This window comes from Vulpes lagopus, chromosome 8, assembly GCF_018345385.1.
Source record: "Vulpes lagopus strain Blue_001 chromosome 8, ASM1834538v1, whole genome shotgun sequence".
Taxonomy (NCBI): Eukaryota; Metazoa; Chordata; class Mammalia; order Carnivora; family Canidae; genus Vulpes; species Vulpes lagopus.
Window position 1 is genome coordinate 3,894,027 of NC_054831.1, and position 13,680 is coordinate 3,907,706.

General features: G+C 47.6%; 1 long non-coding RNA gene across 1 annotated transcript in view; it reads right to left on the reverse strand.

Annotated features, from left to right (window-relative positions):
- LOC121496589 overlaps positions 1–11,441 on the reverse strand; it is a 31,234-nt gene extending 19,793 nt beyond the window's left edge. The window contains exon 1 of the long non-coding RNA XR_005989278.1: positions 11,384–11,441. This is a non-coding gene — a long non-coding RNA (uncharacterized LOC121496589). The remainder of the gene's footprint in view (positions 1–11,383) is intronic.
- Between the last annotated feature and the right edge of the window lie 2,239 nt (positions 11,442–13,680).

A 13,680-nucleotide genomic window follows, 5' to 3' on the forward strand; every position in this document is an offset into this window, starting at 1 on the left:
AGTATTCTTGAATACTTGGATATTTGAATATTTGAATATTTGGATACTAACGACATCTAAAATACATGTAAAACAAGGAAAAGGGCAGCCCAGGTGGCTCAGTGGTTTAGCGCCGCCTTCAGCCCAGGGCGTGATCCTGGAGACCCAGGATCGAGTCCCACGTCGGGCTCCCTGCATGGAGCCTGCTTCTCCCTCTGCCTGGGTCTCTGCCGCTCTCTCTTTCTCTGTCTCTCATGAATAAATAAATAAAATCTTTAAAAAAAAAAAAAAGGAAGAAAATGCTCTGGAGGTGAAAAAACAAAATGTCATGTTGAATAAGCCTTTATTTTCCCATTCCCAATTGAAACCATAGTTCCGTTTAGAAGCATGAGAAAACAGTGACTAGCCATTTCCCCAGTACTTCCTGTTTCCATGTCTCACAATAGCGACCAGGGCTGGGTCTTGGGTGCAGTGAGTGAAGCACTCAAGAGCACAATGTAAGGAGACATCACGCCTGAGTTCTTGCAAGGTGCTGTAGACCTGCCAGGGAACCAGGGACATGATGTCAACAGAGACACAGGACAGAGGTAAGATGCCAGGGTGCCAGGGATACTTGGCAACACCCCAGTGATGGCACCTTGTCATTTGGGAACTAGAAGGTAGGGGAGATCCTTAGGGGACAAATAGGGCTTACCCTCCCAATCCTATACCTGAACCCTTCTTTTAAGAAAATCACAATTGCTTTTCCCACAGGCCTCCGGGGCTTCAAGGGACTTCAGTACGTTTCACACAGTGATGGCAGGGGGATGGTCTTGAAGATTCACGGGCTAATGTCTTACTGTCTTTAGCATTAGCTTCTGAAATAATTAGGCCAAGGACCTGGACATCATGGAATTCAGCCATCTGGTCAACCTTATTTATTTCTATGGCCCAGGGTGTCACTCGTCACTCACTCTCTCCATGACATTGACCGCCCGACCTGCACCAGCCTCTTCTCCATTGGTCATCGATCCATGCCCCCCATCAATGAATGAAAAGAGCTGAGAGGACCACACCCCACTATACCCAGAGCCTTTACCCCATCCTCCCACACAAGGCACAGCCCTCCCCTAAACACAACACACATCCATCCTCCCTGCTCTGTGGAGACTTCCCAAATCAGTAAAACTGGCCCCTCTGGACTCTGGACTCTACCCACCCCTGGCATTTCTGGTAGAACCTTATTCCTACCAATATCACCCCCCCCACACACACACATACTGTCAATATGCCTTCTAACACCCCCTTCATACCAGCAATTGACTCTTTAACTAAACCCGTATCTTAAAATATTATTATAAAAATAACACATCAACATGGTAGAAAGTATTTCACATAGTAGAGAAAGATGTTAAATGAAAAGTAGAAATCTCTTCCTGTATCCCCCCTCCTCCTCATCCCACATTTCATAGGCAGCCTCTGTAAGAACTTCTGGTTTGGGTTATTCCCACAGCTGCCATTGCAACATTAAACAATGTACTTAGACATCTGTCTCCAAGCCCACACCCGCATGTGGCACCCACTTCTTCTCCCCTGCGAAAGGTGGTGGGGCAGCACAGGTGCACTCTGGCCCTCTACCCTTCCTACACTTCCTTTCGCTGTACCGCCCTCTTTCATCTACAATTTTAAATGATATATTTCAGACAGGAGTTCCCAGGCTTGACTGATACCCTGAATGACACACGAAGCATTTTCAAATACAGATGAAAGATCCTTTCCTCCTAAGACCAACTAAATGACCCTGGCATCTGTAATCTAGTTTTTACATTGTAGACGTGACTCTGATGAGTAACCAGAGTTGAAAACTACGGAGAGAGACGGGTTTATTCAATGGCAGGAGCCCAATGGGAAGGAAAAACAAGGGTAAATAAAATCACTATGAAGAGCTAATCAAGGTGAGGAAAATAACATGGGGCCAAGAACAAGAAAACAAATGCTATTTTTAATGAAGTTAAGCACATATTTATCATATAACCTAAGCAATCCCACTGCTCAATAGTCACTCAAAAGAAATGAAAACACATGTTCACATAAAAACCTACACAAATGCTGTAACAGCTTTACAGGGTTGTCAAAAAAAACTGGAAATAATCCAAATGTCCCTGAGCTGAGGTGCAGGTAAACCATGGTTACGGCCACACGATGGAATGCTACTCAGCAGTAAAAAGGAATGAGCTGCTGATACCTACAAAACATGAGTAAATCTCAAAAGCACGATGCTGAGTAAGAGCAGCAAAGTGAACAGGTTACATGCCGCATAATTCAATGTATATGATGTTCTGGAAGAGGCAACCCTGCCGGGACAGAAATCAAATCAGTGGTTACCAGAGGCTGGGAAGAGGGAAAAGGATTGGATGCCAAGGAGCATAAGGGACATTTTTAGCATGGATGCCCATGTTCTACACATTGGTTGTGGTGGCAGTTACACAGCTACAGGTAAATTTTAGGGCCTCAAGATTATTCTACAACAAGCCTGATTTTAAAATACAATGTAGAATATTCTCTGACATGTAAACAGGTGAATATTGAGCAAGTAAAAGATCGATGCTCAAAAAGAATTACAGCCGCAAAAACTTTGACTGAAAAATTTTAAAGAATGTTGATGACACTGTTGAAACCACTCATTTCTTCTTATCCAGGGTGATCGTTGTCATTGCAGCTAATTTTCTAGTTTTCCTGTAATGTGCCAGTGTTGTTTGGAAGACGATTTCTGAGTTATCATAAGTGTTTGTTGTTATAGAGCTTTTTCTCATGTTTCATAACTAGAGTAGAGATGTTAAATTTTATAGATATATTGAGTTAATGCACCACAACTAGACGCTATGACATACAGATAAACTGTTCCCCTGCTTTCTGTGTTTATCTCATTTATTTCACACTTTTTAGTAAAATTTCTCAAGTTTCCAGAACAAAATTGGGCCACCTCTGTAATACCTGACATGTGAGTGTGTTCCTGATTTTGGAGATGAAATACCATATGTATCCTCATTAGTGCTGGCTATGGGTTTTGGATAGACATTATTACTTAAGGAGTATTTGTCTATCCACAGTTTACCATACAAATTAGAAATGATTCTATTTTTTTACTTTACCAAAATTCTTTTTGCCATTAAATAGGATCATCGCATGGCTTTTCTCCTTAGCCTCTAAACTTGATGAACGATCGGAATAGATCGTTTGATGTTGAATCCCCTGTATCTTCTCAGGGTAAAACTACCATTTTTAAAGTGTTATAACTAAAATATATTAATTATATTTTGTTCCTTTTTATTGCTGAGTGTCTGTATTTGTTTTCTAACACTTTATTTTGTGTTTTCCAGTCCTTTCATGGATGAGATGTCAGAAGTTCTTTCTGGGCTCCTTTCTTAGGTGTGGTTATCAGAACTAAGCTTGTAGTCCCACTTTGTACAGGCCCATTAGGTGGGGCCTGGTCAAATAGGAGCTCATGAGAGGAAAGAAGAGTGACAGCTGTCCCAGCCTGAGGTTAGAGTCCCAGTAGGGTAAGGAAGGCTAATATGTGTAGGAAGAAATGACCAACGTGGTGGCATCATCCTCATCCTGGTGAAGAAAGAAACCTCACAGTAGAGAATCCCTATAGCAGAGGCACCACCTTAACCATCAATGTCAGTGTTGCCAGTTATAGGATAGAACAGAATCATTTGGCACCTGATGGGATGCAATGAGATGAGCACATCATCATAGTCGTTGACAAATATGAATGATCTGAATCTAATTGTGAGGAAGCATCAGATAAACGAAAATTGAGGGGTATCACATAATAACTAGCTTATAATCTACAAAAGCATTAAGATCATAAAAGTCAAGGAAAGATTAAGTAATTGTTCCAGAATGAAGCAGAATGAAAGAGACTGGACAACTAAAGGCACCGCATGGCCTGGGTTGAATCATTTTGCTCCAAAGGACATTATTAGAACAACTGGTGAAAGGACTCTGGGAATCAGGGAACAGCACTATATGAACCTTAATTGCCTAACTTCACTGGCTGTGAAGTCATGGGGGAGATTCACCTTATTTGGACAAAATACACAGTCGGGCACTTGCGGGTGGTGGGGCACATGCCTAAGACAGTCTCTCAAATGATTCAGGGAAAAAGTTCCTTGTACTATTCTTGCAAGGTTTTTTTGTTTGTTTGTTTCTTTAAAGTTATTTCAAAATAGGGATGCCTGGGTAGCTCAGCGGTTGAGCGTCTGTCTCTGGCTTAGGGCGTGATCCCGGGTCCAGGGATTGAGTCTCACATTGGGCTCCCTGTGGAAGCCTGCTTCTCCCTCTGCCTATGTCTCTGCCTCTCTGTGTCTCTCATAAATGTAAATAAATAAATAAATAAATAAATAAATAAATAAATAAATAAATAAATAAAAATAAATTTAAAAGTAAAATTACTTCAAAATAAAACATTAAAAAATAAGATTAAATTATTGTGAAGATTCAACAATAGCAGTATGTATCAAGAACCTTAAAACCCATATACCTTTTGACCCAGAAATGCTAATAGAAAGGATAGATTCTGAGGCTATAATTATAGATTTCTGCAAAGATTTAGCTCTAAAGCTCTTCATCCAGGGCTATTTGTGGGTTAGAAAAATGAGACCCAACCTAAAATATTATAATAGGAACTAGGGACATAAATTATTGTATTATCATGGTTCAGAATATTAATGCAACTATTAAGGAATGTGAGAAAAAAATATTTAATGGCTTAGAAAAATGTTTATGATACAATATTGAGAAAGTAGGTTTGAAACAATATATTCAGTTCATCCATTATTGCAGTATCAGAAAAACAAGCACTATGTGCGTGTGTGTGTGTGTGTGTGTGTGTGTGAATATGAGTGTGAGTGACATGAAGAGCAAGCTAATTGGATTCTTTAGCACAAGGAAACCCGGATCCCCTAAGGTTCTGAAGTGCATGTTAAGTCCTCCCTAAAGCTGGGATAAAACAAGCAGTTTCCCAAACATATGTGATCTCAGAACCCCTGTGTTTTCAGAACTTTTGAGCCCAATCTGGGCTCATCTCTGAAAGTGCCTGGAATGTTGGGGCCTCACCTTACTCTCCGCTCATGTCCACTTCCTTTTTATCCTTTATCTTGTCGTATTCCATAATGTGTTGTTGTAAGTTGCCTCATATCGTTTTTTAAGCAAAATGTCTAGTGTTATAACACTAGAGAAGTTATAAATTAATAACAAAAATTAGACCTTCCTGAAGGAGATCCAGGGGCCCTTGGGAAAGATCTAAGGGAAGAGTGGCCCCTTAGGGTCATCTCTTTATTCCACTCAGGCACCATCTTTCAGGCTGAGAGTTCCCTCTGAGCTGCTGCAAGAGGTGAGGGCTTAGGATCAGCTTCTCCCTCCTATCCCCCCACTCCCAGCCAAAGCTTCTAGGTCTTGACTGGAAAGGTTTCTAAACCTATCCAAATCGAAGTGGTTTGGAAACCACTGACTAGGGGGTCTAGACTGATCCCTGTGCCCTGCATGGCCAGTAAGAGGAATTTGCTGACTCAGAGTGAGTGCAACGATGGGTCAGCCAGGCAGACAGCGGCTGGCACCAGGGGCACCGAAGCATCTCCAAAGTGCAGGGGGAGGGTGAACACTTTGTTGCCTTTGCCTCAGGGATCAGCCACATGTGAAAAGAAGTGACCTTTGTATACCTATTGGGATTGGGCCAGTGCTCAGCAGAGGCCCGCTCCAGTGACAACAGGTGACCTTTAAATGGCCTTCTAAAAATGCCACTCTCATGGGATTGTTGGAAGATGAAATAAGGAATGATGTGCATACAGTACTTAGCACAGTGCCTGGCACAAAATAAACACACAATAAATACTAGTAGTTGTTGGCATCATCAAGAGCTAAGGAGATAAGGATCGGATAGCCACAGGCCTTCTACTTTGCTGAGTGGGCTCTGCCTCAGGACCTCTCTCACCTTTGCTAAGAGGTGGTCCGTGGGGAAGGAACCACCAGGAGAACAGGGATCAAGAAAATTGTGCTTATTTATCCTCCTCACTTGACTAATTAAGACTGAAAGGATGTATGTAATTTTAAGAGGATTTTATTTTCCCTGTTAATTACTGGTTCTAGAACAGGAAATGTAGTAGACAGAATTTGGGCCCCATGACCGTTGCTCCCTGGTGTTACTCCACGAATATATCATATAACAGGGCAAAAAGGACTTTGCAGATGTTGTTAAGGTTTCTCATCAGCTGAACTTAAAATAGGGAGATTATCCTGATTTATCCGGGTGAGCCCAAATCTAATCATGCGAGTCCTCTCTCTGGCTGGCAGCAAAAGAAGAAATCAGAGAGATTCAGAAGTTGATTTAGGTGGAAATTTAGTTGCAGCTTTGATTAGTCCACTTCTACTTTTGAAGGGTTTGAGGGAGAGTGAAGACCTCTCGGTCAGAGAGACCCTGAGCTTAAATACCTGGGGACTGGACAACCTCACAACAGTAAGGCCTCAGGCTGGGACATCTCAAGGCTGAGAGGCTGGGGTGAATGGCCCATCACGTGAGTCAATGCCCTCAGCCCTGGATTACCCCCCGGGTCCCTGGACGTTACTGCCACTCCCACATGGAAAATTACTAGACAGAGCTTTTCTTTTCTTTCTTTTTTTTTTTTTTTGAGAGTCTTCTTTATGTTAGACTTCCAACAGATGAGCCCACTGGGCTGATACAATTTCCCATTTCCAAAAAAAGATTATCCTTCTCGAGCAGGATCCCTCCTCCGCTTGCCTGCCCTGACCTCAGCAATGGCCTTTGATCACCTAGAAAGGACCAGTCCTTCAGGGACTTAGACTTTCCAGAATTTTTTTAACTGTTATTATTGAAGAATCATTGACATACGGTGTTATGTTAGTTTTAGGTGTACAACACAGTGCTTGGACAAGTCTGTACATTGCTCAGTGCTCCCAGGATAAGCGTGGTCCCCATCTGCCCCCATACAGTGTGACCAGGACTTTGTTGACTATACTCTCTAACATGTGCTTTATATCTCTGTGATTTGCTTATTTTATAACTAGAAGTTTGCACCTCTTTGTCCCTTTCACCTACTTCACACCCCACCCCCAGCAACCACCAGTGTGTTCCCTGTATTTATGAGTCTGTTTCTGGTTTTGTGTGTGCATTTGTTTTATTTTTCAGATTTCACACATTAGTGAAATTATAAGTGGTATTTATCTTTCTCTGTCTGACTTATTTCACTGAGCTTGATACCCTCTACAATTCCATGACTGTTTTGGTTTATGCAGTAATTTCTTATTATTGCAGAGGGGAAGCCCTTCTACTTCTTCCATAGCTTAATTGTACAACTTTCAGGACACGGATTTTTGCCTAACATTTGTTAAGCACCACCATGTGCCGGGATTGAGCTACACACATTTTTTTTATATTAACTTAATCCTGACAACAACGCTATAAGAAAGATATTACTGTACTTACTCTAAATAGGAGCAAACAGAAGCTCAGAGCTTCAGATGACTCTCAAATTATACAGGTAGCACGTGGAGAGCTGGTTCTCAAGTTCAGGTCTCTTGGCTACAAGCTCAAGGCTCTTTCTGTCCTGCCTCAGTTTCCCTCCAGTGAGAATTCAACACAGAAGCATACAGAAGCTTGGTTTCACAGAGTCAGTCGGGAAGACTGAATGAGGACAAGCCAGTTCCAGGAAAATGGAATAAGATGAAAACCCAAGGCCCCCAGGTCAAATGGGTAGCAGAGGACACTGTTTTACAGGGACAGCAAAGCGATAATGAAAAGGGCCTAGGTGGGGGACAGGGACCAGATGGGACAACCAGGGAGGCTAAGGTGCACTCACTCTTGGGTTTGCAAGTATGAGATCTGCCCTGTTCCAAGTCTGTCCCAAAGTCAAGGTCATGAGAGAATGACCAACCCCCGAGTAAGGGTAAGAGTCCCACAAGTGCCTCTGAAGACAAGAGTGTGTGATATGCCCTCCCAAGACACAGCCGTGTTTAAGCAGATAAACAGGGAGCAGCGTGCCACTTAATGACACAGGATTCATCCCTGCCTCCCAGAGACTTTCACCCCAAATACATGCCTCCCTTGTCAATTAAGGGAAACTCAGCCCAGGCACTTATTTAATGCCTGTGACCCCCTCGATATATGGCAGCCGAGACATTTCATAAGAAACAAGAACACTTGATTTCGACGACGGGTGTCCTCACTATTAGTGGTTACAGTACCTGTGCATTTTCAAAGAGGAACGAATTGCAGTGGATATTCGACCTCAAAACCTGACCCTTCAAACATGAAAACAAGGGTGAAAAAGTGTTATTCTCACCCGCTAGTGCACTAAAAGGAGAGGGCATTGAGTCATTGTTGGCAAATGTTTTAAAGAGCCTAATTAATCCAAACCCTTCTCCCCCCGCCCGAGGGATTAGGGGAAGTGACAGATGTCATCTGTGTTGACTTCAGCAGAGCTTTTGATTTTGTTCCACATGATTTACTCATCAAACCCAAAATAAACAGGCCTCCGCCCCACAGCTTGGAGGTGGCACGGAGGGGCCAGCATGGCTGCTTCTGAAGTCTGATCGGTGGCCTGGCCCCAGCTGGGGGGTCCCCAGGAAAGAGTGGAATTCCCGTCCCCCCGGGGACCAGGACCCTTCTCTCCCTCTGGGCCTGCAGGAGGCATCTAAGGGATGTCGTGAAGGATGGGCAGGAAGAGAAAAACTCAGGCTCCCCAGACAAGGGCTGCCTCGGGGCATCGTTCCCCAGGGACCGTGCAGGCACAGACCCCGCTTCAGTCTGAGCACAGAAACCACTGTGGGGTGGAGCTCAAGCCCGACCCCAAGCCTGGTCCGAAGGGAAATGACTGCAGGGAACTGGGGAGACCCCAGAAGCGGGGAGCCCCAGGTGCTCTTATTATTCTTTTTATGAGGTAGATGCAGAATTATGGCTTTAGTGGAAAGGGAGGGAGATGTACCCACTGCTTTCTGGATGACTAATTTTTGTCAGGAATTTCTCCTTCCAAGTTTAGCCGGGCAGGACCTGACACAGATCCAGGAATCAATGTGGGGTCCTGGAGCAGGGCAAGGAACCAGAAATCACATCCCTATTCTGCCCCCGACACAGAGCTCGTGATTCTAGGACCACGGGACAGGGCGGAGCAGGCTGTCATGGGGCATCTGCCTGGTCATTCATTAATCCGTTCATCTTGTTCATTGCACCTGTACCTCCTGCCCTGAGGTCTGTGGTTGGTTTGCTGAGTTTTCTTTCAGGATCTCAAACTCATCTACCCAGAGAGTGTAGGTAAGTAGGGAAGTTGGTAAAACAAGCCAAGTGGAAGACCAGGGGGCTGGGGATAGGGGCTGTGATTAACTGGAGAAAGAGCCCCCCAAAGGGCTGCTATCTAACTGCAGCTCGCTGTGGCCATGTGGGACGATCTCAGTGCTCCCCATCATCACCTGTCAGGAAAGACCCCACATTCAAATTTGCACGTGAAATCCACTGAATGTTAGACACTGACAACTCCTTCCAGCTAGGTGAGCCCGGTTGTGCCTCGGGGTGGTCAGTCTGGGGCCCCTGCCTGGTGGATCCTGGGGTCACCTGATCCACCTGCGACACAGGTCCTGGCTCCCAGGCCACAGGTGTCGATCCCGGACCCAGAACCCTGAAGGCTTCTGCACCACCTGCCTGGGAAGCAGAATGAATGGGGGAACCGCATAAAGGAAAGGGAAGGACATTCAGAAAACTGTCCACAAAGAGGACAATGCCCACCCAGAATGAGAGAAGAATCATCCAAGGACAAAAATCAACCATAAATAGAGGTTTCCTTGGGCAGACATATCCCTTGCTCTCAGCCCATGTGGCTTAGGACACTCCACCCCTCTGGCCACCCCTATTTCTCCGCATCCTGTGACAGGCCCTAGCCCTCTCCTGATCTTCACCTTAAAGACTTAAAACTGAAGATTCCACCTCCAGTTTGACTCCAACGGTGTTTTTGAAAAATTGTGAGGGGATTGGTAATATTTAAAAAGAGGAGACTACATAAGAATCCAGACCTAAAAAACTCAAAATGTCTTGTTGACCTATAGCCCCCCCATGGCAACAACTGGCTGGGCTAAGTAGCTGCCACCACAGGCCTCTTGGGGGGTGGGGAGGAGCTTGCCCCGCTTCCCCAAATGGGGAAGGGGCAGAGTGAAGAGCTCAGACTCCCTGAGCTGGGTGGACTCATATCCATGTGCCTCAGTTTCTCTATATGTACGATGGGAGTGGAGGCAGAGCTACCTCATATGGCTGCACGGTGAGGGAACCCCATGAATCACTGAAAGCAGGACCAGGACACAGAAGCATACAGGGAGAGGGCCCCGGCATCCTTATGCATGGACCCCATGAGCATCTAACTTGGAGCCCCCACTTCAAGATAGGGCTGGCCTTTCTCCCCTCCCTTTGTGAGCTCCTCTCTTTGTCTCAGCCAAAGCTTAACTCGCTCAAGGCCACATCTGCAGACTGGCAAGTGTCCCGTGGCATCTCCCATGAGCACCGAAGCCTCCCACTAAAGCCTCACCTACGCTCACCTGGATGAGGGCTTCAACCTCCTGTTGCTCTTCCCTCCCACTCGGGACCACACGACCTCCCTGGTGACCCTCGAGAAAGGCCCCCCTGATTCCGAGTGTGCCTGCACCAAAAGCCTGGAGAGAGTTCCCACTGCTTCAGGGCAAAGGCGCACATCCCCACGTGCTCCCAGGCCCGGTGCTCCGGCTCCCTCGGGCCGGTGGGCCCCGTCTCTCCTGGGCTCGTCCTATGGGCCAGGCTCTTCCACAGCTTTCCTCTCTCCGGGGACTCCTTTTCCTTCCTGGCTGACAGCAGTAACCCTGGAGGGCTCCATGGGAACATCCCTTCCTCGGAAAGCCTTTCCTGCTCCATTGTGACTTTCCAGGCATTGCCTTCCTTCCCTCAAGCCACTTCCCACAATTGTACCCAAACACCGATGTGCGTGGTTGGGACCATTCGCCTCCCTGCAGGGCTGTGAAGGCCACGTGGGCACGGAACACGTCGGCCTGCCCCCACTGAACCACCAGTCCTATCCATAAATACCCGCGGATTAAAATCTTCAATGCAAATATCCAATAAGGGAGTGTTGGGCAGAAAAAGACTGGTGATCCCCATTGACCCCAGGCTAAAAAGTCAGATCTCGATGTAGTCAGAGTAGGAAATACAACATCAGGGTCTGACACCATCACACTGCCCCCTGGCACCAGCCAGATCAGAGCTGGAATATTCCAGAAAATGCATTTGTAGGCTCTGTGCGAAATATGGGTAGACCCGGGCAAGCTCTACTTGAGCAGCCCTAAGGCCATTCACAGCTTGCTTAATGCGCGGCGCTGCTCTATTTCCACTGACCTCCGGGAGCCTGGTCCTCCTCACCTTCCGGGGGTCCCCCGAGGATGGAGGGGCGGGGGGGGGCAGGCCAGCTTCAGGGGAGCGGCTGCAGGGCGAGCCCCGGGGCTGCTGGTGAAGGGGCTGCGTCCAGAGCCAGCGAGCCGGGGAGCAACCACTCCGCCAAGGGAGAAAAGGCATTTAACTTTGGCCGCGGGGACCCGTCAAAATGCTTTCCAGCCTCAAGCTTCTGTGATTTTAAAAAATCTCAGCTCACTGGCCAGGACTCCTAGGAGGCCGGGGGTGGGGATGCTCACCACCAGGATCAAGTCGGGCCCTGGAACTGGATCTAAAGCAGCCGAGTAAGGGGAAAGGCTTGGGGGCCTCGAGGCCCTGCTGGGATTCCGTTGCGAGAGGAAATGAAGCCCAGAGAATTATTTAAGGCCGGCATTTCCTAATCATGACGTTTTGCCTCTTTGCACGGCCCCCTGGGCTAACATCCTTGCATCGTTCTGAATTTAAAAGGGAAAACAGTGGAGCAGATTTGGTGGCTGGCTCCCCGGACAGCCCTTCTGGGGCCTGCCCCACCAAGCTCCGTCTCTGGAGCTGGGCAGCGGGGCGTCCAAAAGCAGATCTCGGTGTCCAGAGACTAACCCCCCTCCCCCCGCCCCAGTGCAGGGATGACTCCCCCGGAGCTCGACATCCCAGCCAGGCAGCCCCTGGGGTGGCCTGAAAGATGGAACCGAGAAGTGAGGGAATCTGATGCCTTTTCTGTGATGTCCCTGGAGGCGGTGACTCTGCACCTCGGAGAGGGGACCTTCGTGCCCAAACTCCACCCACACAGGCCGCCAAAGCAGTGACACAAGAGAGGTGGTGTGTCCCCAGCCGGGTGACCTGCACTTCTTACCGCAGCTGCAGTGCTGGGACCTGGGATGAGACCCCAGGCTCTGAGCAGGTGCCCCGGACCCAGACCGCAGTGCAGGTGACCCCTGGGCCCTGCCCTAGACGGCCAGGCCAGAAGTCAGGGGATTGAGTGTGGACGCACCAGCCACTCCCCGGGGGCAGCCAGCAGGAGGGGCGTGAGCCCTGCTGAGCTCCAAGGGAGGGGTCCCTCCATGCAGAGACCACGGCCCGAGGAGGGGGGCAAGCAAACAGCTGTCCTTCCAGTCCAGGGTCCTCCCCTCTCGCCAGGGGACTTCGACCCAAACGGGTGGCTCTGTTTGCCAAAGGGGACCGAGGGTCACTTGGCAGCATAACCAAAGAGATGAAAGATGATTTGGGGATAACATCAAAAGCTGCAAGAGGAATATTCTTTTAAAAACAGAGAAGTCCCGTCTTTTGCCTTTATCATTATGGCACATGAGTGTGAAAAGCTACATTTTTTTTTACATGTCGTGGGGTAGAAAATCCCTTCCAGATTTCCCCTACTCCGACTCCCCTGTCACCTCCCTCGCAGAGCACTCAAGGCTCAGGACCACCCTCAATGGCTTCTCGTGTGCTCCCCTGTCTGACCCTGTGAGCGGCATCCTATCACCCAGGGCAAGTCCCAGCCCTCCCCCCACTGGGGACACCTGTCCCCAACAGCCCTCCACACAATTTCCTTTGCTCTTGGGCACACACATCTGCACCCCACACTCAATTATATGTCCACTTATTGGTTTGCTACCCAACCTCCTCATTTTAGAGATAAACACACCAAGTATCAAGGTAAATCCTGTTCAGGGTCAATGCAGAAATTACTAGAAGGATAAAAATAGACCCTGCTCTCTCCTGTTGCTTCCTACCATACCATGGTGCCACTTGACTGACTCGTGCTGACTGTTAATTTATTTGGTAAGGGGCTTCGGCAAGTATTTTTTTAAATCAGAAAAGCAAGGAAACAATTCCACATGAACAAGTTACATTCTGGATTCCAGAGAAATTAATGTGGGCAAGAGTGGCCTGAGAAGCCTTTTGCAGCCCCGTCCACTTCCCAGCCCCCTTCTGGCCCCGCTGCCCAGGTGGCGGCTCCCCACAGAGGTCCTGCTGCGAGGACAGAGTGATTCACCAGCGTTCACTCACCATCACTCCCTTGTGGGGTCCAGGGAGCTAAAGGGAAGTGCAGGGCCCCGCAATGCCCGGCTCTACCCATACCCACTGGTGTGTCCCTGCAGGTCGCCTTCCTCTGAGTGGCACCCAGGTGCTCTGAAGAATCCCTGAGATCCAGGACACTGACAGTAACTGCGAAAAGCACAAAGTTTCCCCCTCATCAGGCAAGACAAGGCAATATAAGAGCACGAATCCATCCCAATCCCAGAAGGAAATAATACCCTCACCTCTTG